The sequence below is a fragment of the Sceloporus occidentalis genome, unplaced genomic scaffold, assembly GCF_023333645.1.
Source record: "Sceloporus occidentalis isolate IW3139 unplaced genomic scaffold, rSceOcc1.0.p SCAF_20, whole genome shotgun sequence".
NCBI classification, from domain to species: Eukaryota; Metazoa; Chordata; class Lepidosauria; order Squamata; family Phrynosomatidae; genus Sceloporus; species Sceloporus occidentalis.
Window position 1 is genome coordinate 14871296 of NW_028317000.1, and position 24597 is coordinate 14895892.

The window sequence follows — 24597 nt, forward strand, 5'->3', positions numbered from 1 at the left end:
CCTTTCTTTCCTCCTCCTCCTCCTCCGTCCAGCTGTAAGGCTTTCTAGCAGCATTGGCCTCAATGGAGGTTGCACAGAGGGACCCTGGGAAAGAGCCTCTTTTTGGAAAGCCTACTGACCACTACTCCTCCTTTCCCCTTGGGAACCCAAGGGGCTCCTTGCTCTCCTCTGCAACTACAACTTCCAGAATCCCAGCCCAGATTCCAGCACCATGGGCCCAAAAGTATCCCCAAAACTATCAATTGCCAAAAGCAAACTTTTGCCATTTCATATAAAGGACACCACCATTTTACTTTGCCATTGCATTTCATGGGACTCGAGCCTCCATGGATTTTGGAGTCCATGGAGGGAGAGACCTGGACCCAAACCCTGGCAGACACCAAGGTTCTCTTCTCAATGGCTGGACTGCAATTCCCAGCAGCCTGGGAAGGGATGATGGGGACTGCAGTCCTAGAGGGCAGGAGGGTCCCCTCCCCTTTGACTCCACCATTGGACTTAATGGGACTGGAGCCTCCATAGATTTTGGGATCCACGAAGGACCTGTTCTCATGGGTTGGATTGCAACTCCCAGCAGTCTGAGCCAGCAATAGCCAGCCAGGGGTGCCGGGGACTGCAGTCTAACCAACCCTTTGACTCCTCCATTGCATTGAATGGGACTTGAACATCGTGGGTTTTGGGATCCACAGCTACCCTTGAAAGGTTTCTCAATAATAATAATAATAATAATAATAACAACAACAACAATAATAATTGATACACCTTTTAAATGACAAAAAGAGAGAGAAGGGGGTCTTAACCTTTGGAAATGCCAAACTTTGCTGATGCCAAGAAAGAAGAGAGGAAGAAGGCATCTGGGAGGAAGAGAGGCCAGGCTCCTCCTCAGATGCATTTAGAGGCAACAACAACAACAAAGAGAGAGGTCTTGCAGCACCTTTGAGGCGCCTTGAAAGAAAGAAGTTGGCAGCCTGAGCTTCCATACATTTTATACATAGACATGTGCATCTGAGGAAAGAAGGAGGACTCCCATTCCCATCATCCCCAGGGTATGCATTGGCCCCCTTCCTCCTCCAGCTCCTTTCTGGAAACCCCCAGCATCCTCCAGCGCCAGGGCCATGTGGGTTGGTTGGTTGGGGGTGATGGGAATTGTAGTCCTCCCAAACTCAGTCTTGCTGAGGGCGCCAGCAGCAGGAGCCCCGTTCTCTATGGATCCCTATTGTCCTGGGGCGCCCTCTAGCGGCAGCCAGGGTTCTTCCCTGCCTGGCTCTCTCTGTATCTCTCTCTGTCTCTCTGGCGCCCTCTGTGGCTGCTCTGAGGAGGAGCAGGAAGGGAAAATCGCACCGTCGCAAGTCTTATCGCAATTCCGCTCTCAAGATCGCTTTTGCGCTCTCCTTCCTGGTTCTCTCTCGGGCGCCCTCCTGTGACTAAAGCGGCGCACTTCGGCCCAATGCTTAGTACAGTATTATGATGATTCCCTGTCCTGGGGCGCCCTCTGGTGGTGGAAAGGGAGCGTTGCAGGCTCATTATTCTCAGGCAAAAACGGGCTCATGGTTCCTGGCTCCTGGGTATGTTTGGGTCTGGGCTGGCACCTTTGAGTCCAAACTTACATTAATAATAATAATAATAATAATAATAATAATAATAATAATAATAATAATAATAATAATAATGAGGCAGGGGAGGCAAAGGCTTTGGTCCTGGGCCTCCTGAAGGCTTAAAACCCTGCTGCCCTGGAGAACAAACTGGAAGACATGGCCCTTGGGGACTACAGCTCCCAAAAGAGCCTCAGGATGGAAGGAGGTCTCAGTCCTTGTGGCCCCAAGCTCTGCTTTTGTTTCCATGGGGCCAAGTCACAGAGGGACCCCTGGATCCCCAAATCCATGGAGGCAATGGGATATTATTATCATGGCAGAATGGGGTTGGACTGGATGGCCCTTGCGGTCTCTTCCAACTCTATTATTCTATGATTATTATTATTATTATTATGCGGCCTTGGTATCCGCTGGGGTTTGGATCAGGACCTTCCATGGATCCCGAAATCCATGGATGCTCAAGTCGCATTAAAATGCAATGGGGTATTACACTTAAAATTATGATCAGTATCATTATTATTACTACAATGGGCCTTTGGCATCCGCTGAGGTTTTGGTTCCAGGACCACAGAGGGTACCAAAATCCATGGATGCTCAAGTCCTATCATTATCATTTATCATTATCCTATCCTATCTTCTCCAATGCCAACCAATCAACCAACCAATCAATCAACCAAGATGCCAGGGCTTCTTCCTCCATCAGGAGAGACGATAATGGCCTCTGGAGCCCCTTTGCAGCCTTCCTAGGGACCCTGGGTCCCAAAGACCCCTTTCTGCCATGGAAGTGCCAAGTGCAGAGCCATCCCTCGCTTGGCAAAGCCCAGGGCCATTTCTTTCCTCCTCCTCCATCCAGCTGTAAGGCTTTCTAACAGCACTGGCATCAATGGAGGGATGCGTCTCATGACTGGATCATAGGAATAGAGGGGTATAGCCTTTTCAAGAGAAACAGGTCAAGGAGGAAAGGAGGAGGAATGGCATTATATGGCAAAACAAGAAACCCACAGGAAAATGTCCAAGAGCCGCATCATCTTTGCACCTCCGCAGCTAAAAGGGACTAGGGGCCTGATGGTTTTGCAAAGGTTCAAGGAGGAGACCCAATGTGCTGCCAACTCCACCTGGCCCCTCTCCTCCATAGTTATGACATTGTTGGGATACTTTACATTCCAACATGAGAAGAATATTTCCCCGCACCTGGCCAAAACACAGACGGAGCCACGTTCCTCCAAACTCACTAATCCTGTTTTTAGTTTTTCGGGCGGATGCACATTCCTTACGAAACACCACCGAGCATCGATGCATGCGTCGCAATCGCGGACTTGAACCAAAAAATAGGAACGGCATTCCTCCCGTCTTCTTCTTCTTCTTCACAGTTTTTGCAGACTCCTTTGGAGACTTGACTTAAAGCTCCATTTCGTCCGTTCAAAGATCACCTTAAATCTAATAGTTCAATCTAATCTCTGTACAAACTGAGTAATGTAACCGGATACGGATAAGACTAAGCCTTACCAGCCCCACGGCAATGTAAACCAATGTATAGCAGAAGAAATGCCTTGGATTTTCCCTTGTGAAAACACAGGGTGCATCTTGTTCTTGTCGTTGTGTGGCTCATGGCAACCCTGCCGCCTATTATTATTCCTATACCATTGCAGGATTTCTATAGCATAGTATACCACAAATGCAACCTGATACCATTTTCACAGCCACGGCTCCATCTTACAGGATCCTAGGATTTGTAGTTCGGTGAGGCCCCAGTGATCTTTGGCAGAGAAGGCTTGCAAAACTACACACCCCAGGAAATTCATTGGAGATGTGGGGCTGGAGAGGAGTTCTGTGGATATTGCGCATTGCCAAAAAGACAAGTAAATGGGTTCCAGAGCAAACCACAGCCACCAAAAAGACAAATAAATGCGTTCTGGAGCAAATCACAGCCGCCAAAAAGACAATGCTTCTTGGAAAGGTAGAAGCCAGCAGGAAAAGGGGAAGGTTGCACTGCAGATGGATGGACTCAGCCAAGCCACGGACCTGACTTTGCAAGACCTGAGGTCTCTCCTTCGTGGGGCTCTCCATAACTCAAAGTCGGCCCTTAGAGCAGCTTCCAACAACTAGGAGGAAAGTGGGAGGAGGAGAGAGAAACCAGGACGTTTTAAAAGGAGCGGAAAAAGTGGGAGTCATTGGGAGTCTCCATTCCAAAACTGGGACAGGTCTATGGACTGATCTCCTTGGAATCGGACGCTGCGGCAGGAGAGATACATCTATGCGCATGCTTCCAAAGATGCCCAGCTGCTCCAGTTTATGGTCGTTGGTCTCTATGCTCTTGCCAGGTAGTAAATCCCAGTCTTCTTCTCAGCCGGACGTAGGACTGAGTCAACCATGCCAGGAATGGGCTGCTGGGTCTCCGCGCCTCAAACCCTTTCCCAGATCTGTTCCTCCGCACAGACCCCTGACAGCGCCTCACTGTCTTAAATTTTACATTCACGGAGAGGCAAGCACAACTGCAACACAGACACGCATATGCAAAACACGCGCAACGCATAAGTAAGGGATACCATCCAACTAGGATAATTGTGACCTTAGGCGAGTCACACTCTCTCAGCCTCTTGGGAATGCAATGAGAAACCTCCTCTGAACCAAACCTTGCCAAGAAAACCCCAGGTTAGGTTCGCCACAGGGTTGCCATAAGTTGGAAATGACTTGACCACCACCACCGCAACAACAAATATGCCTTCGAGCCTCCTGTTGACGTATGGGCGAAGAAGTGGGCTAAGCCTGGCACAAATGGACCAGACCCACTGGGTGCCAATTGGCAAAGTCCCCTATGCACATAAAGAGGAGATTGCAGCATTGTAAAACCCGAACGGCAAACATGGCAACCCGAGAAGGGATGAAACAGAAAGGGATTCCAACAGCGACAGGATCTTTGCTTTGTGTACCAAAGGCTGAGATAAAAAGTCGCCAACTGTTTGTCAAACCTGAGTGCTTGCAAATAAATGCTTGCGATGGTCAGTCCAGGATCCCAAAGCTCCCTTGCTTTGGACACAGCCCTTTCCTTGAAAGGAAAAGAGATGGTAAATGGTCACAGTGGTTCCCAGTTGTTTTGGACTTCAGCTTCCAGAAGCCTCAGCTGCCTTGGCCAACAGTCAGGAATTCTGGGCTGGACTTATGGCGACCATATCTTGGCTAGACGGGAACCAAACCCCAGCGGATACCAAGGGCCTACTGCAATAATAATAATAATAATAATAATAATAATAATAATAATAATAATATAACTTGCATGCTTAGAACTGGAGAAGCGGTGTGAGCTGGTGGGAAACAAAGTCATTGGTTTTGACTCACAAAGAAGCCCTAGGCTTGCAAAATCTGTCCAGATGCTCCATGTGCAGCGCCACCTGACTTATGCCAACACACTATATATAATATATCCACCTCTCTAATGTGGAAATGGCCGTTGGAGCAGCTGTTCCTCGAACATTGAAAAATGGCGCCAGATGTGCGAGGAAACAGTGCCTTCATTGCAAAACAAGCCAGCCTTTCCAATGCTGTTCGTCCTTCCTGCGAATTCTTGCCTTTTGGGACCGTCTGCCGTTCCCAGAAAAACCGCCAAATTCAAAACCACAAATGCCAATTATTATTACAGCCAACCCTCTTTATCCACATATTTTTTAATCCATGGATTCAAGCATCCAAGTTTGCAAATGATTTAAAAATAAACGAATCCCCCCCAAAAAGCAAAGCTTGGTTTTGTCATTTTATATAAGGGACTCCATTGCATTTAATGGCACTTGAGCATCCGTGGATTTTGGTTTTGATGGAGGGACCTGGAACCAAACCTCAGTGCATACCAAGGTCCCACTGTATATTATTATTATTATTATTATTATTATTATTATTATTATTCTCCAATAAATCCAGCACTTGGCTATTCCACCTCCATGGTTATTATCCCAGTGTCAAATATCGTCAAAAGGAAAGAAAAGGGTTTATAACGCCTTTATAACCAACCATGGCTTCATCTCTACTGCAGACAATGCATCTACATTTTAGAACGATGCAGTTTGATGCCACTTTAATTGCCACAGTTCTGGGATTTGCAAATTTCGTGAGACATTGAACTCGGTCTGTCAAAGATAGGAATAAATAAATGTTATGATTGAACATGAACAAACCCTGGGATTCCCAAAGTCCTTTCCCCGATCTTCAGATCTAGAAACTCGCTTTGCAAAGGGAAGCAACTCCGCACATCAAATGTGCCGAACCGAACGCATCAGATCTTCACCGTAAGTTGTTCTGGTATAGCAAGTTTTTCATTCTTTCCCCCCTTTGTATTTGTATAAAAGCAAATAGCAAACTCCTACTTTGTGAGTGCAGCCAAAAAAGAAACTGTTTATAGTGAAAAAGTCACCAAAAGACTGTCAAAATTTCCAAAGGCGGCCGATGTTCAGATGCTCCTCGCTGGGAATGTGGGGGAAAACTGACACAATGGAGCTGCCCGACTATTGAGTCATTTATGTCGCCTTTTACTACGCATCTGCAACCCAGATGGGATGCTAGCGTTGCTTGAAACCTCGCCAAGAAATGTAGATCCCTTTTCCCGCATCGTTCCTTTTGCATTCTGCAAAACTCCTGTCCCAGACTCCGGACTCTTTTTATTTAGAAGCGGTTTTTTTGGGACACCTTACAGCCAACACGGTGCAGTAGTCAAAGCGTTGGAAGCCAGAAACCAGGGTTCGAATCCTGGCTCGGACATGGAAAGCCACTGGCAAGTCACACTCTCTCAGCCTCAGAGGAAAAATATGGCAAACCCCCTCTGAACAAACCTTGCCAAGAAAACACCGTACGTCGGATACAACTTCAAAGATGCACAACAACAACCCAGGACTAGATTTATTGAGAAATACAACCCTATGCAGACTAGCATCCATCTTTTTGGGGGGAAGGATGGTGAAATTACATTTCAAAAGGAACAGAATGCATGGGAACAACACCAAAACGGCAACATCTGGACCAAACGCAGGGCTAACGTCGCCAATTTTCCACCCATCCGGCATCATTTTTAACATGTTTTTTGCCTTATGAAGAACCCAGTGCAGCTTCAAAAGCTTGCAACATATATAATGTGCATTTTGGTTGTGCATAATGTGCATACAGGTATCACTGTTGTATGGATTTTGGATGATGCTGCCCATAGGAGGCCTTTCCCCAAGGTTAGCTTTCCCAAGAGGAGTTTCATAGCCAAGCAGGGATTTGAACCCTGGTCTCCAGAGTCATAAGTCCAACATACAAACCGGTGCGCTGCGGCAGCTTTCCTAAACTATTCTCCGACGTTTCCAAAAAAGTGAATATGGTTCATGTTCAGGGCGTCCATCGCCAGACCTTTGAACACTATGGAATTGGTTTGCAATCAGAGCTTGGAAATGCAACTTTCTGGGGCCAGCGGAAAGGCACAGCCCACGCTGGCCATGAGTCACGGCGGGTGTGGATGCTGGGAACCATCATCTCCAAAAGTCCTTTTGCCAGCTTCTGGAAAGGCAGAGGGACGGATCCAGGAGCCGAAGTTGGCTCAGGAGTGTCCAGTTGTTGAACTCCTGGGAAAAAAGCGGAGACAAACGGACCCCGCCTGGCTTTGTTCCTCTGGAGAGGAGCCCAAACGCCGGGTGTGACGGACTGCGAAGGTGACTCACCCCAAGAAGAAGGCACAAACAGGCTGGATTGGAGTAAAGGGAGCGGCTGGGCAAACTTTGCACCGTCTCACAGCCGGCCACGGCTGACATTTTAGCAACCGCCGAGTGAGGAGGCCAGGAACGGAAATGGAACCCACAACGGTTTTTGCTTCTTTAAACCTCGCTTTAACGTTTCCACGTCCATCTTTTTCCCCCCTCGAGGTTCTCCGCTGCCCCATTGCAATGTACACAGCCAAAAACATATCCAGCAAAGTACAATAAGGTCCCGAATCCACAAAACAGTGTTCGCTTTATTGGCACAGTTTGCATATTCCCCAAGAAAGGCTGACAGACCGCCCGGGAAAGAAGGGTCAGTGGAAACTCAGGAACCTGCACCCTTGCGCCTTGAGAGATCAGCCACAAGAGGGGGGGGGGATGCTGCTTTTGCCACCCAGCTGCCAAGTGCGCAGCCCACGGTCAACAAAACACTCCTTAGGTCGCCAAGGAATACAACTCTTGGCAGCGAGTCGGTCAGGATGGAGGCCTGGCATCCACAGCAAACATGAATCCCCGACACAGGCCTGTTGGAAGCTCAGACTGCGGCCACAATGCAAAAATAAATGCAGTTTGACATAGCTTTGGTTTGCAGACTGAGAAGCTATCGCATTGCCCTGAGTTCTGGTTTGCAGACTGAGAAATTGTTGCATTGTCCAAAGCTTTGGTTCACAGTCTGAGAAGTTGTTGCACTGTCCAAAGCTTTGGTTGATAGACTGTTGTATGGACCTGGGCTCCACTTTGCAACTCAGAAAGGTTGGATACAGAATTCAGCATCCCCACGAAGCCCTCCTCGTTGCCCACCGCCCCGCGTTCGGTGCCAACTTCTCCGAGACCTTGCCAAAAGGGAGGGCCACCGAACAAGGTGGGATCGGAGCACATTTTCTGCCTGTTCCCCAGCCTTGAAAGAGGAAACCAGCCATCCCCAAGAGATATGCCAACCACGAGGGCACGCACCAGTTGCTTCTATTCGCAGGTTGGCCACGTGTGCGCATTCCTGGTATATTTAGAACCATCTGCTTTGCCTCGCAACTAGCTACGAACTGGTCAGGACTTCTTGGGATCGCCAGCTTATTACTGGAAAAAGTAAAGGGGGGAGAACCAGGAGGTTATGCGCCAATACAGCCACCCTCCTTCATTCAGCTGGGCATCCCCCGGAGATGCCAGACTGGCATCATCCTGATCCAGACCCACCAGAGGAATGCTGAGAGCTGCAATCCAACAACATCCGCAGAACCTGAGATTTCCTACCCTTATTGCACAGCGAAATCCACTCCTAAGCGTTTGGGAAGCGAAATTGCGGGTGCATTCATCCTGTAGATGTAATGCAGCCTGACACCACTTTAACTGCTGTAGCACCATCCTATGAGATGTTATGTTTGGAAAGGTTTACGAAACTCCCTAAGAAGGGCTGGTGCCTCCCAAAACTACAAATCCCCGGATTCGGTCATATGGAGCCATGGCAGTTGGAAGTTGTGCCAAACTGCATTAGAGCTATTGAAGTGCAGAAATGTGCAATGGATCCAGAAGGGATACCCATGGGTTGCTGGTGCTCAAATCCACAACTAAAAAAGATTATATATAGTGTGTGTATGTATGTATGCACATATATATATATATAATCTCACATACATATACAGTTGGCACTCCATATCCACAGATTCAAGCATCCATGGTTTGAAAATATTTCAACAATATAGACATTCTCAAAAGCAAACCTTGATGTTGCCATTTTAGACAAGGCACACACCATCTTACTGTGCCATTTTATTTAACAGTACTTGAATATCCACAGATTTTGGTACCCATGGGGGGTCCTAGAACCAAACCCCAGCAAATACCAAGGGCCCACTGTATATATGTATGAGTAGATAGATAGATAGATAGATAGATAGATAGATAGATAGATAGATATTCATTGGAAAACATGACTATGCTCTTCCTTGCAGGCTTTCATTGCTAGAGTCATTCACTGCCACAGAGTAGATCTTAGGGCTCTTAAGCCATCTTTTAAGTTCTTGCCCCTGGATTTCCAGGGTTTTATTTTTTGGGGAAAAGAAAACCACTCTAAGTCTCTAGTCTGCCTTATTTGCGGAGATATAAAAGCAAAAGACCCGCAGGCCCAGTTCTAAGAGTGTTGCTCAACCAGGAGACGCAAGCTTGCACCTGCCCTCCTGGGATAAAAACCATTCCCGACAAAAGCGCCGGGAGAAACTCCTTTAGACATCTTAATCACAATTTTGTTTTGAATGTAAAGACAACAGAGAGTCTTGTGTAACCTTCAAAGCTAACAAGTTTGGCTTGGCGGGTGCTTTGGCAGACCGGCTGCACTCATACATGCCCACCTTACCTTTGGAAGAAGTGGTTCCGGCAAACAAAAAGACCAACATTCGGAATGAGTATTCGTATTTTTTGTTGCGCGTCGCATTGACTCTGATGTGCGCTCGCCCGATGGATCAACCAGGGATAGAAAGTAACAAAAATGACCATCGTAATTGGAAACCGCCAAGAGATCTTCTGGTCACCAGCTGCCCATTGTGCCAAGAGCTTGGGCACACTAGAAACCACAGTAGATCCGGGTAGCCATAAACTATTGATTCCTACATGTATAATCCCAGGTGAGAGTTATTTAATTTCATGCTGGAGGGTGTTGTGTCAGTAGCTGGCTCATTTTCTATTGCAACACAACAACACACACACACAAACTGCTTCCAAACAAAAGCCAGGTTCCAGGGATGGCACAATTGCCAGAACGCTACATCTGTTAAATGGCTGCGTTCGCAACCACTAATCCACGCTTGAGGGTTTCTTACTTCGCCGCCAGGATGAGAAAACAAACATAGCCAGGGCTGTGAACCATCTGAGATACTTTCCCTCCTCGGTGTGAGATTTGTCGACCGTATTACCTTTGGGGTTATAGTGGGTTTGTCACTGTGCGGCTCCAAGGCATTTCCGACTTATGGAGACCCTAAGAAGGCCACCTTGTTGTGGGGTTCTCTGAGGCCGAGAGTGTGCGACTCGCCCAAGGTTCCCCAATAGGTTTCCATGACCAAGTGAGGATTTGAACCCGGATCTCCGGAGTCATGGCCCAATGCTCAAACCACCCCATGCTGGCTCTTATGCGACTTCAATTCACATCTCAACTTCGGGCGACTGCATTAATCTCACAGCATTTCCTTAGGCAAGGAAGAAGTGGTTTAGGCAGTTCCTTTCTCTGAAATAGGTCTTCCATCCAAGGAGTAACCAAGGCTGATCCTGCTTAGCTTCCAAGATTATATCTGGTGCCTTTAGTGTGTGTGTGTGTGTGTGTGTCTGTGTGTCTGTGTGTGCCTTCACAAGTCTGTTGACTTGTTTCAGAACCTAGGCCAAAAGGTATACTCAGGACTCAGTACAGTCAGCCATTTCCATTGATGCTGCATCCATGGATTGCACCATGCACAGTTTGAAAATAGTCAATAATAATAATAATAATAACAACAACAACAACAACAATAGCAATCATAATCCAAAAAAAGCAAGCCTTGATTTTGGCACAGTTTATAAGGGACACCATTTTATTAGGGTCTTGAGCATCCATGGTTTTTGGTATCCACAAGAGTTCCCCAGAGGATACCAAGGGACCACTGTATATTCCAAAAAGCAAACTTTAATTGCGCCATTTTACATGAGGGACACTATTTGACTACACCATTGGATTTAATGGGACATGAGCATCTATACATTTTGGTATCCATAATGGGTCCTGGAACCAAACCCCAGCGGATACCAAGGGACCACTGCAATTTGCTAATATTTGGGGCAACGAAACAAAAGCCAATGTGATGCCGCCTGCTATGCACGGTGCAAGCTGTGGGTTTCATCCTCTTGGCAAAAGGAGTAATCCTTTTTATCTGGGCCGGGCATTTTTAATTGTGTCCGGGGACGACTGGACTGAGACAGTTAATGACGGATGCTCCAGAACAGTCAAAAACCAAACAAAAGGGAGGACATGTGCCACCGAGCAAAAATGCGGGCTGCTATTTTGGCTAATCCCATAAAAAAGCGATGCGCGAGGAGTGCAAAAGAGACACATTATTCCCATATAGGGGAATATTTGGGGTTTATTGGCTTTTATTCCCAGGGGGAGAACTACAATGCACCTGGTCGCAGGTGAGGCAGTTTGGAGGCACACCAACACACAATGCAAATTGTTTGGGTCCTTCGCCCCGAAGCTTTGACTGCTGCACATGCAGGAGCTCATGGATACTTCCTTGAACACTGGTGCAATTCATCTTGACTGCAACCATGATGTCAGTCAAGAGGAATGTCGACATTTTTGGAAAGGGCTGGGCTGCAAAGAAGGAGGGGGGCGGGATGCAGAAGCCATGGGGGACAGCAACCAAAAATGCAAGGACTGAGGGCCGTAAACCCCAAATCTTGGTCATCCCAGGATTAGCGCTTTGTTTCCAGCATGACTGATGCCTTTCCAAAGCATGTGCCAAAATGAGGGACCATCAAGCCTATGCAGAGCTATGGAGGCTCTGCCATTTTGTCTCAGGCAGCAGATGCTGGGAGACGGCATCCATCCAATGGCCATTGCTCTTGAGACAAAACCCCACCAAAGCTTCTAGGAACGCATAAAATTCCCATAAGGATTCTCCCTTGCAAACCCAGCCTGTAGGACTGGCCAAGGCAGATTCCTTGGCAGCCGTGCCCCTTTACGCCCAGACTGGCAAAGATAAAGGGAGCAGGGGGAAGAGAGAGGGTTGGCACGCCTGGTTACACCTCAGACCTTTGCAAAGAGGCCTTATAGGGACGGAGGCAAACAACTGGTCTGTCTGGCTTGTCCTTTTCTCATGCAATCTTTCCCAACCGGGCACCACTCCAGATGTTCGGAGCTGCAACCTTCAATGCATCCTTCAGCCAGTGAAGGCGACAATAAAGGGTACCATGGGGTCTTTCCACATTTTTGCTGTTGTTGTTGTTGTCATTGCATGCCTTCAAGTTGTTTCCAACTTATGGTGATCCTATGGCAAACCAACTGTGGCAAGTTTCTTCAGAGGAGGGTTGCCATGGCCCTCCTCTGAGGCCGAGAGAGTGTGACTTGCCCAAAGTGGGTTTCGTGGCCCAGCTGGCGATCGAACCCTGGTCTCCAGAATCACAGTCCAACACTCAAACTGTACAGCGGCATTATTCCGGTTCTAATTGCCATGGTGCTAAATGGACAAATGCATTGCTTGTTAAGGGTCTGCATACAGTTTTTATTTCCACCGTGGGCAAGAAGTCACACTCTCTCAGCCTCAGGGGAAGGCCGTGGCAAACCTCCTCCAAAATCCTGCCAGGAAAACCCTATGATAGGTTTGCCATAAACTGGAAACAACTTGAAGGCGCACGACACACGACAGGCGCACCCTTGATGTCATTGCACTGCAGCTTCCGTCGTCCTATAAGCCATGAGCCAATGGTGGAAGGTAATGGGAGTTGCAGTACATTAACAACAGGTTTAAATTCCCAGCTTGGTCATGAAACCCACTAGGTGACCAATGGCAAGTCACACTCTCTCAGCCTCAGGGGACGGCGATGGCACATCTTGCCAAGAAAAACCCATGATAGCCTTAGGGTCGCCGGATGTCAGAAATGACTTGAAGGCACACAGCAACAACAACATCGTCATTATTATTATGATCCCCCTCTAAAACAGAAAACAACAACTCAAAGCTTAGTTGTGGATTTTCAACACTTACGATCCTCTCCAAACCTTTGAGCAAACAGGCCTTTTCTATGCAAGCGAACCAAATCCCTGCTTTCCATCATCCCCAACTCTTTTCATGCCCATCTCTTTAGGGACGCAGCGTTTTCCGCAAAGCATGCTCCGATCTGACCTTTCGGTGGGCGCCGGTCTTTTATGCGATGCCCACGCGGCTCTGTTTTCTGTTGGATTAATTGTAAGTGGCAGCAAACAGAGACCAAACGCTCCACCGTTGGAAGAAGGCACAGTACCTTTCGAATGGAGATCTGATGCAGTGAGGCTGAACAAAGGACTCCTAGAATCTATAGGTTTCTCCACTTCTCCTGAGGCAGACACTGCTAGAGAAACTTGCAGCTGGGCAGAGGAAGAGAAGGAAAAAGGGGAATGGAGGCTGGGCATGGAAAGGGTTTTAAAAAGGAACATTGTACATCTGGACTACAAATAGCAAGCTGAGGAGAGGAAAGGTTCAGGCGCCGATTCCTGGCGTGGGTTGAAAAGCATATTTTCTGTGTGTGAAATATTTACAGGCCACGAATCTTCCCCGATTAAAAAGGCACAGACCTCCCCAGCCTCCGTAACCGGTTCTCCCCGTTATTATTTACGCCTGATGCATATCACTCGCATTGTAAATTGGTTTTATGGGTGGGTATGGGATTGCAATGCCCAGCTCCTGCAACCAGTCCGACAATTCCATCCCTGGCCTCCTGCAATGCTATGGAGTCCTGGGATTTGTAGTTCCGTGAGACACTGAGCCTTATCTGGTGCCAAACTACAAATCCAAGGGTTGCATAGGATGGAGCCTATGTTCAGTTGGCAAAAGGAAGAAGAACACCACCAAACCCGAGTCATATGAGCCACTTTGCAAATGCAACTGGAAAGCCAAGTTGGCAAACGCATTTGCTTGGAGGGGTAGGAGCATCGTCCCATTAGGAGTGGAGGAGGCATGCCATCCCTCTCCCAGCCCCTGGTTTGCTAGCATTGAGCAAGGACTCCAAGTTCAAATCCTTGCTGAGCTGCAGGAGCCCATCTTGCACAAGTCACATGCTCTTTCAGACTGAGCAAAAGTCCCTTGGATAGATATTGCCAAGATAACCGGATGTGGGGTAGTGGTTAGACTGCTGGACTAGGGGTCTGAGAATCCTGGGTTCGAGTCCCTATTCCTGCAATAACCTAGTGAGCAATCTTAGGCAAGTCACGCTCTCTCAGGCCTTAGGAAAGCAATGACAAACCTCCACTGAATAAATCATGCCATGAAAACTTTGCAATCAGGTCATTGTGCATCAGAAGCAAAGTGCCTTCAATATTTAACATGGACACCAAGATGGTGCTATTGCAATGTGAGTGTTGGACTAGGACTCCTCAAGATCCCTGCTCAGCCACGGAAAAGGCAAGTCACAATCTCTCAGCCTCAGGGGAACACATCCAAGGAAATCTCGCCAAGGAGACCCTAAGAAAGGATCGGCATGCATCCAAGTCATAGCAAACAATAACGGAGATACAGACTGTAACTCCGAAATCCGAAACGCTCCAAAATCCAAAACCGATGGTTCGGCGCATGCAAACTTTGTCTCATGCACAACCTTATTGAAGATCTTACGCATAAAATTACCTTCAGGTTCTATGCACAAATGAATTGCATGCTTAGACTTGGGTCTCATCGCCAAGAGATTTTATTATAGATATGTATACAAACACAGATAATCCATATATGTATATGTGTGTGTGTGTGTGTGAATATGTTTGTGTATGTATATGTATATGCGTATTTATATCTGCGTACATGTGTGTGTCTATATATATGTATATAAACACACATAGATACATAGCTGCAGTCCAAAACACTTGTGGTCCCAAGCATTTTGGATAAAGGAGACTCAACCTGCGTACCGAGATCGAAACGCCAAGAGCATCACTGGAGATGTGAGGATGCAGCGCTCTCTCTGTGTGGCACAACATTTCGCAGATGGCAGGAAAAGACAAAAAGTGCGCAATCCTTTTTTTCAGACGAGAATGTCTGGAAGGCAATGCATGAAGCCAGAACCATGGCTGGCGAAACAGGCCTTGCAGGTTTGGGTCTGGCTTCCAAAATAATAATAATAATAATAATAATAATAATAATAATAATAATAATAAATCCCTCTTCTTTGTCCAGAGGCGACCCATGCACATCCCAAGACGCTGGCATGCTCCATGTACAAAGATGCATTCCCTACTTTGAACCTCTGGGAAAATGATGACAATTTTTGTATCATAGACCCACAACGACAAACCGCAAGCATCCCTGTCTCTGCAGCTTGGAAAAGTTACTTTTTTAAAGCAAAAAAACTACAACTCCCATCCTCCCCCCCTTATATTGCATCACAGGAAAAACATAACCATCTGGACGATGTTTAAAGTCAGAGCTTGGGAACATGAAGGATCCCGTTCCCCAAGCTGTGCTTATAACCTTGCTTAGTATTTCAGTTGCTCAGGGGGATTCTGGGACTTGCAGTCCCAAAACAAGGCCGCTGCTCCGAACCACGCTTATATCCTTGCTTATAATTCCAGCTCACCTTGGGGATGCAAATGCAAAATCGTGGACAGGTAGAGGTACAGCAACTTTGTTTCACACACAAAAATATTGTGCGCAAAATGACCTCCATGCTATGCGCCGCGCATAAGGTGCATACATACAATGCATACTTGGATTTCGTATTTAGACTTGGGTCCCATTTCCAAGATGTTTCGCTCTATATAGGCAAACGTCCCAAAATCCAAAACACTTCTGGTCCCAAGTATTTCGGATTATGGAGACTCAAGTTGTAACACATCCCCAAACCTTCCCTCTCTCCGGAGGGTCTTTCCACTTTGCAAATCTATTAAGCCTTGGGAAGTCTACCTGTCCAAACTGAGATGATGATGATGATGATGATTATTATTATTATTATTATTATTATTATGCAATCGGGGCGGCTGAGATGGAGATTTACACATCAGCCTTTCCTCTTGCCTAGGGTTGAGCTCTCCAAAAAATGCCGAATTTGGCTTCGTCTCTGGCCTAGAAACAACCCCTGAAAAGCGGAGGCTCAGGGCCAGGCCTTGATATCTGGCAACCATTGTGTTTGTGTGTGTGTGTGTGTGTACACACCCCACGGAGATGGCTGAGTGTGCAATGGACCTGGCCAGACACATCCCGACTCCTTTGTTGCTCCCACTCGTCCCGACTTGCCTCCTGCAAAAGTGTCGGAACGGAGCCCTTTGGATGGTTTTTTCGTCTCTTTCCAGATTCAGTAGCCAAACAAGCCCAACCACCTGGAAGTTGGCACACCGCCGCCATGCGCCGTGCCCAGCTCGCTTTCACACCTACTGCGTTGGGACAAGCCTGGGAGAAGGAAATTGAAATTGCAAGAGGTGAGCGTGTTGATAAGGATATTAAAAAGAATAATATGGAGGGAAGAAAGATTTTGCCAGCCACCACCAGCTGTGCCACCGAAGAGCGAATATTGGGGCCGTACCCCAATCTTGCCTTGTTGCAACCCCAGGATTTTTGTGGTCTTGCATCCATTTGTGGCAAAGGTGGCCACAGGGATTGTCCTTCAGATCCCTTGGGAATAATAACAGCACCTTGCAAGCTATCCTATACGTATTTAGGTTGCATCTGCACTTCAGAAATAATCCAGTTTGATACCGCTTTAACTGCCCTGGCTCAGTGCTAGGGAATTCTGGGGTGCGTAGTTTTGTGTGACATGTTGCCTTCTCTGCGACACAACAAACTATAAGTCCCTGGGTTCCATAGCACTGAGTCAAGGCAGTTATAGCCATGTCAGGCTGCATTATTTCTGCAGTGCGGATGAGGCCAAAGTGGGGTGAAATTGGATTATCTTCGCAGTGTGGATGCAGCCTTACAAACCCTGTTTCACAGATGAAACAAACAACCAAACAACAGGGGAGCGAAAAGCCTGGACAAATAAACTAAGCAGCAATGAAATTGCTTAATACTGGCAATACTCCTCTGTCCAAGTTGCAAGCTCTGAACAGTCTTCAAGGGAAATCTCACAGCTTCCCCAGAGTAGTAGTCAAGCCAAGTGCCTCTCACTTTTGTGCATTCGAATGCCAGCAGGTCTGACCTGCCCAGCCGGCAATGCATTGCCTTGATAAACCCATCACACAACCCAGCTACACACCCACAAGGTTGTCACAATGCCCAGGCCGGTCCCTACTTGTCATTCGGAAATGACAAATGCATGTTTGCAGCATTAAATAATCACTCATTTGTGTAAACAGACCTGGATCTTTTATCTCAAAAGGAAAAGATTATGCGGCTGCCTTGCCAAAGTCTAGCCTGAGCGGTTCTTCCAATTCCCATCATCCTCACTCCTTCGTCTTGAAGAGAGCCAACTGCGCATGAAATCTGCACTTGCAAGATGCAAAACCAGAATGGAATAAAGGCATCCAGAAAACAGAGTCCACATATAACATATGAGAGCAAGCTTGATGTAGTGGGCTTGAATGCTGGAGAGCTGGCTCCGAATTCTGGCTTTGCCATGGGAACCTACTAGGTGACAAGTCACACTCTCTCAGCCTCTTCTCCCTCTGAAGAAACTTGCCAAGAAAACCCTGCGATAGGTTCACTTTATGGTTGCCACAGGTTGCACACAGCGCACACAATCTAACAAGTCCCTCCTCTCTCCAAAGGGCAAACATCCAAGGACCAACTTGGCACACAACGGCAAGTTGTGTACTCTGAGAAAACGCCCCAAATAATGACAAAACCCCACAAAGGGCCAACGCAGAGGGAGCTGCCTGTTGCGCTTCTGCAAGGTTTGCTGATCTGATTTTGCTCCTTTGCAAAGAAACCTCTGCTAAGGTGGTCATTTTTCTAATGTTTCCAACAGCGGAGATGCAACAGGATCGCTCCGGATGGTTCAGAAATTCAGTTTGCCTCTCTGAACTGAAACATTTGTCTAGGAAGCACATTTCCGTTTCTGTTTTCATCCGAACAACATGCCACTCCTATCCAAAGGGCAGAAGTAACTGAGTTTTGTTCCAGAGGTGCAGCTACGTATGTCCTGTACTAAAGGAATCCATTGTTGTTACTGTGTTCCTTTCCAACTTCCGACCTATAATGGGGTTTTCTTGGCAAGATTTGTTCAGAGGAGGGTTTGGCCACTGCCTTCCTCCGAGGCTGAGAGAGTGTGACTTGCCTAGGATCACCCAATGGTCTCCGGAGACCTAGTCCAGCATTCGAACCACAACACAACGTTCTGGTTATGTACTGACCTGACATCATGGGTCCAGCCAAATGATGTTGGATTGCATCTCCCAGCATCTCAAGCCTTTCAATAAGAGAGGCCCAATTGCCTTCTCTCATACCTTTTGTCGCCTTGGAAGAAAAGAAAAGGCGCACAAAGTTTCCAGAGCTCCCCACACCCTCAACAAACACGCAAACACTCTCCAACACCGCAAAGGGAAGATTGCCACTTTTAATTGCGAGGGCGAAGGGATGGGCGCGTTTGCAAAGCAATTGGCAAAGCTGAGGTTTTGCAGGAGCATAGGGCAGCAGGATCTGGGGCTGAAATCTGACTTTTATTAAAGACGGGATCAAGTTGCTAGACCTCATGGTGCCTCTCCAAATGGCAAAAAGCCCCAGGGGCGATGCTAAGTATGTCTCCTTGGCACCTTTGCCCATCCACCGGGACCAGAAAAACCATGCATTCGGACTCAGAACAACACACATCCAAATGAAAGGACGCGGAGGACGGAAACAACGCCGCAGAACTGATAACAGAGGAATCCCGCAGGATTTTTGCAAGTTACTCATTTAGAGAGGCAAAAATGACTAATGCGCCCATCCTTTCTGAGTATCCCTCGGGGCCAAGGCTGTCCCCATCCCTGCCTTAAGGTTTTCTTTCCTCTCTCCATTCAGGAATTTCGGACAGTTTCCAATTTCCTGGACAATTTCCTTCTCCTTCTTCTTCATTGCACCGCCTTTCCATCCCAACCGGGAAGGGTTTTTGCCCATCTCCTATCTCCTTGCAAATCCAACGCAGTCACATCTGGCTTGGAAAAAAACGAAACACAACCTGGAAGGCCAAGCAAGCAAGAGAGCGACCTCCCACCCGTCCACAAAAAACCTTGGAAGGAGCCAGGCCCCTGCGTCGTCCCCTTCCCAAACACATTTCCTTCCCAAACATGAAATTAATGCCTCACCTCACGTGCGGCACCCACATGAGCTTCAAAGATGGGCGGAGATGCCCAAAATGGGTGCTTCTGCTGAACATGGGGCATGAAAAGAAGACCCTGAGAGGTGTCACGGCATCATGATTTGAGCGTTGGATTATAATTCTAGAGACCAGTGTTCGAATCCTTGCTTGGCTGGGCCATGTCACACTCTCCCAGCCTCAGAGGAAGGCGAACGCATCTGAACAACCCTTGTCAAGAAAATTCAGTGAGAAGGTCACTTTATTGTTGTTGTCCTGTGCCTTCCAAGTCGTGTTCTTGGTTTTCTTGGCAAGGTTTGTTCAGGGAAGGTTTGCCATTGCCGTCAGCTGAGGCTGAGAGAGAATGACTTGATTACCCAGCGGGTTTTGTGACCGAGCCAGGATTCGAACCCTGGTCTCCAGAGTCATAGGCCAACACTACGCCACATGGGTTGCTCCAAAACATCTTGAAGCCACACGACTTCTGCAGAAGATTGCAAGGCTTCACACATCTCTCCAAACCCAACTCACTCTGGGAACCAGAGGCCTAGAGGTCATCTAAACCATGACGGCCACCACCCCAATTTCTCCTCTGGTTTCTTGTTTAGAAAGACAGCGCTGGAAAAGACCTCTTCCTTTGACCGCAAACTAATGTAACCCCAGAGTGCATCCCTTTCAATCTCCGACAGTGGCCTCCACGAACCCTCCGAGCAAATGGGCATGTGGTGCGCTACGGGGACAACAGCTGAGGGACGCATTAATGCGCAACGTGTTGGACAGAGCAATCCAGGAACCCGCTAGCAAAAGAAATTTGCTTGTGGGAACACAACACAGGCCGGGGTGTTGCTGGCAAGATGGGGGAACAGCCGCCTGGGCTGCATCTGCACTGGAGAAATAATCCAGTTTGGCATCGCTTTGACAGCCGTGGCTCCATGCAACAAAATTCCAGGATTTGTCATTTTGTGAGATACTTGGCCTTTCATGTCAGAGTGCTCTGGTGCCACCACAAACTACAAATCCCAGGATTCCATAGCATGCATGGAGCCAGGGCAGTTAAAGCAGTCACAAACTGCATTAATTCTGCCATGAAAATGCACGAAAATGGCCCTTCAGATAACCTGGACATGAACTTATAGGTCTTAATTTGGGAAGGTGGAAGGATGCCCACCTAATCATCAATCCATTCCCAATTTTATTATTATTATATTATTATTATTATTAACAAATAATTTTATTATTATTACAAACAGCAAGAGGATATAGGATTCATCTCTGTTATCCAAAAGGCGTTTTGGATTTTGCATACACATACCTTGGAGATGGGACCCAGGTCCTAACATGATTGAAATTCATTTATGTTCCATGGACACCGCATACATATATAGCCTCAAGGCAATTTTGTACATCATATTTTAAAACGATTTTGCACATAAAACAAAGTTTGTGTAGCCATCAGAAATCCAAGGTGTCACCATCCCAGCCACTTACGTGGACAATTTTGGAGCATCTCGGATTTACAAATTCCAGATAAGGGGAACTCGACTTGTGGAATATTTTGCTTTTTTGGATCTTCCAAAGAAAAAGATCGGGTAGCAAAGGTAGGCGTACCAGTCCCAGTGGGCATCAGTCGCCACTGTTTAGATTGCAAGCTGAAGTTCATGTTAACCAGATCCTCCTTTGTACAAAAATAACAATTCCTTGCACATAGAAAACCAGCATATCAGGGTCTCAGTCATCATGTGCCTGCAGTGATCGTTTTCTGAAATGGAAGAGTATTCAGTTGTATAATCCCTTCTCTGTAAAAACATTCCCTGCACACAGAAAACCAGCCTGTCAGGGTCTCGGTCAGTCCGCTCCTGGGCATGCTAGCTTATTGCTGCGGTGATCTTTTCCCAAAATGGAAGAACAGTCCATTGTATAACCCCAATAAGAGCCCACACATATGTCAAGCAGCCAAGTACTAGGTCCAACCCCAGCAAACCATTATAAGATGGGAATCTTAAACCCCAACGATGTCCCTCTCCATGTCTCTATGCCAGTGTGAATGAGACCCCCTTCTTTTTCTGGGCACCAGGACAAAGCGCACGTGGTTGACCCCTCTGGCGCCAAGCTTGGATCTCAGTGCCTTGAAACACAACAACACAATCCCTTTCACTCCTTTTGTCAGGCCTCTCGGTTTGGCGAGTGTAGTCTTTTGCCCTCTTTGTGTTATGTTCCCTTTTGCTCGCCCATAAACTCAAGGCGTTTGGCCTCCTTGGCTGTGGGTCTGGCCAACTCAAGCATTGAGCAAAACACTTTGTTTAAAGAGAGAAAATATGTCCACATTAGGGATGGAACGAATATTCAGAAATGTTGGGGAAATGGCCGAAAAACACGCCTCTCCGGAATCAAGAATCCTGTCGAGGAGAATCTTGGACCGACGAGATTCAATTTGGGATTCGTTCTGCACAAAACTGGCAACGAAAATGGCAGGGAATATTATTTCAGTGCAGACAGATGTTCTGTGGAGACACTGCGGCCCAAAAAAGAAATCTACCCAAATTTTGCACAGAAGAAATCCCAAGCGGCGAATGCTTTTTAAAAAGAACTACTACTAGGGTTTGGTTTCAGGACCCTCCATAGATACCATGATAATCCGGGAATGCAGAATCCATGAGTACGGAGGGCCCACTGTATTTGAAGATTTATTCTAGCAGTGGGGGCGAAAACGGTTAAAATTGCTCATTCTTTCCTCCGAGAACAAAACTAGGGGAACATTCCTTCCATGCTCCCCACCCGTCCCATCCAAATCCTGCTTTTTCCAGACTTATCCAACAAAAACATAAAACTCTGTGGCTTCAGAGACCCGCAAAATGGGAAGAGGGAGGGAATTTGTGTTCATGTCGGGGCCGACTAAACTCCCATCAACGTTTGCAGCCGTGCAAAACGGAGCCATTCCAGAAAGGAGACAAGAGGTGTGGGTGTGCAAAGTCGTGCCACAACCAGACCCGGGTTTCTTCCTGGCTTCCCACGCGGAGACGGTGGTGCCACACCCAGACAAAACCCATGACCTGCGCCACGGTAGCTCCAGAAAGCCACCGAACCAGTATGCGCCAGTCCAGCCCTACCCAAAGCAAAAGGCCAACACCCTTGTTAGATAAATCAGATCCCTGCCTTTTCTCTAGGAGGGGATGGGATTCAATTCTCCATCTGCAAAAGCCCCGGATGTTTGGGGGTCATTCCTGGAGACGATCCTATAGGAGAAGGCATTATTCCTGCCCACAAAAGGGAGAATCAGGCCCATCCAGATGAACTGAAAAGACCAGAGACCCCCATTTTTGCTCCTGTTCTTTTCAATTATATTTTGGAGAGACATACGCATTTTGTGCATCTCAGAATATTTTGTATCAGCTCCCAATGCCACCCAAGACTTTATATACCAGTTCCACAAGTCAGTTTATTTTAATGTACAGGTGGGTCTTCGTATCCGGAACGGACCCCCCAGTGCATGCCAAAAACCAAGGGTCTCGTGGTTTTCAAGGGCGGCATGGACATGCGCACACGCCACCATTGAGTTCAATGCGACAAGGCCATCCAAGGATGCTCACGGTTGGGGCAGGACCACTGTATTTATTTTTTATTCATTGCATTTATATGCTCACTTTCTCCCAGTATCAAAATTTAAAAAGGACAGGAGCAAAATCTGGGATTTTTCAATAGGGTTCTGCCTCGACACGCTTCCAAACTGGTGTCTATAATGGTGGCCCATATCTGTGGCAGGGCTATATGGACCAAAGTGGGACGCACATGGCCTAAGAGTCTTCTTCGAAAAGGCCTACAACAGATGAATTTGTGGGATGCCCAGCCCCACACATTTGCGGAGGAAAGTACACCTCCCCTTCACAAAGAAGCAAAGCCAAAAGGGCCTACAAAATACCAGATCCATCAGCGCTATAGGACAGAGCCTCCCCTAATAAAATTATTTACAACCTTTAGGACAGAGCTTTCCCATATGGCTCCGGAAATCCTGTCCCTAAACGGGGAGGTTGGCCCCATAACTAGAAGGAACCCTTTCCCAACTCTATTAGACAACCAAAGTGCCCCATGGAGGGTTGAATCCATGCAAAGACCCATATTCCCCAGATCGAGGACAGCTTAGCCATATCAAGGCCATGCCCCTTCGCTCCGTAGAATCTTAGAGATCCACAGATAGGCCTCTTTCCCCCAGAAACCCATCACAGAAGACCCTCTTTGCCTTCGCTGAAAGGGACGTCCTGCTTCGGCAAAGCTTGCATGTGGGTCCGAAATGTCCCCTTCTCCAACTTGCCCAGTTCCAAGGCTTTCCCCCATGGAAGGACTCTTGCAAAGATCCTCTCAGACCCACAACCAGGACCAAAAACCTCCCTCTCCAGCCCCATCATGCCACCCTACAGATCAAGTCACAACAGTGCAATGGCACAAACAGTGCAACTCAGTTGCTCTTGCCATACAGCTCTCCTCCAAAACCAAGTCCTTCATTCTAGATCAAGGCCCTTCCCTTTTGGATCTGGACTCTCTTCTATTCCCCCCCCTCCCCAAGTTTTGCTCTACTGCTGCTGCTGCCATTTGCCAGCTAAAAAATCCTGCTTTGCATTAGTCAGTCTTTCCAGCCCTTGCATTCCAGAGGTTTCTGGAAGGAGGCCAGTTTGGGGCAAAGAGGGGGGGTTGAAAACCAATTTGGGGAATGGGGAGGAGGAGTTTCCCCACCCCAAAGGCCAGGCCTAGAAAGACAGGCAGGCCTGGGAGGCTTCCAGCAACCAATCCATCCAGCCACCCTCCAAGTGCAAGTTGCAAAAGGGAGGAAAGTGGAAGGGAGAGTTGGAGCAAAGGAGATTATTGCTTTGGTTAGAACTTGGGGGGGGGAGTCACTTTGGGGGGCCATCCTCTGCCAGACTTATTGGGGAACATCAGCTGCCAGATTATTTCCCCTATGATCCCTTCAACCAGGAAGGCCAAGGGGTCAGGAAGTTTGGGAAAGATGGTTGCAAAGGGGATTTGGGGAGTGACAATTGCAAAAAAAAAGTAACTTTTCCATGCAGGGAGGGGAAGGAAGGGTAGTCAGGCACACCTTGCGCTTGCATACATACCATACACACATACCCATGTGCCCCATTAATGGACCAAGGCGCAATACTTTTTTCTCCAACAATGTCAAAAAAGGTGTCATTCCGGAATAAAGCAATGCATGGAAACCTTCACTCTTAGGCAAAAAATGGTTTGGAAACTCATTGTCAACAGATGGAGAAAAGTCCAAAATACAGCAGTTTTTGTCTTTTAACACTTGTCCAAGAAATGCCGCTTTTGCCATTACTGGAGAATATTCCAATGCAATATAAACCACAAAAATACACTCCAGTAGCTTTCCTCTA

The 24597-nt window shown here is 47.4% G+C and overlaps 1 protein-coding gene across 2 annotated transcripts in view; it reads right to left on the reverse strand.

Annotated features, from left to right (window-relative positions):
* The window catches only part of LOC149302155 (neuroblast differentiation-associated protein AHNAK-like), a 48946-nt gene that overhangs the window by 22434 nt on the left and 1915 nt on the right, over positions 1-24597 (reverse strand). Inside the window, exon 1 of one of the 2 annotated variants that reach the window (XM_089482825.1) lies at positions 13283-13299. The exons of the other annotated variant lie outside the window; for it this stretch is intronic. The gene's annotated coding sequence lies outside the window, so the exon portion shown is untranslated. Of the gene's footprint in view, positions 1-13282; positions 13300-24597 lie in introns of those variants that run through there. 2 annotated transcript variants of the gene reach the window in all.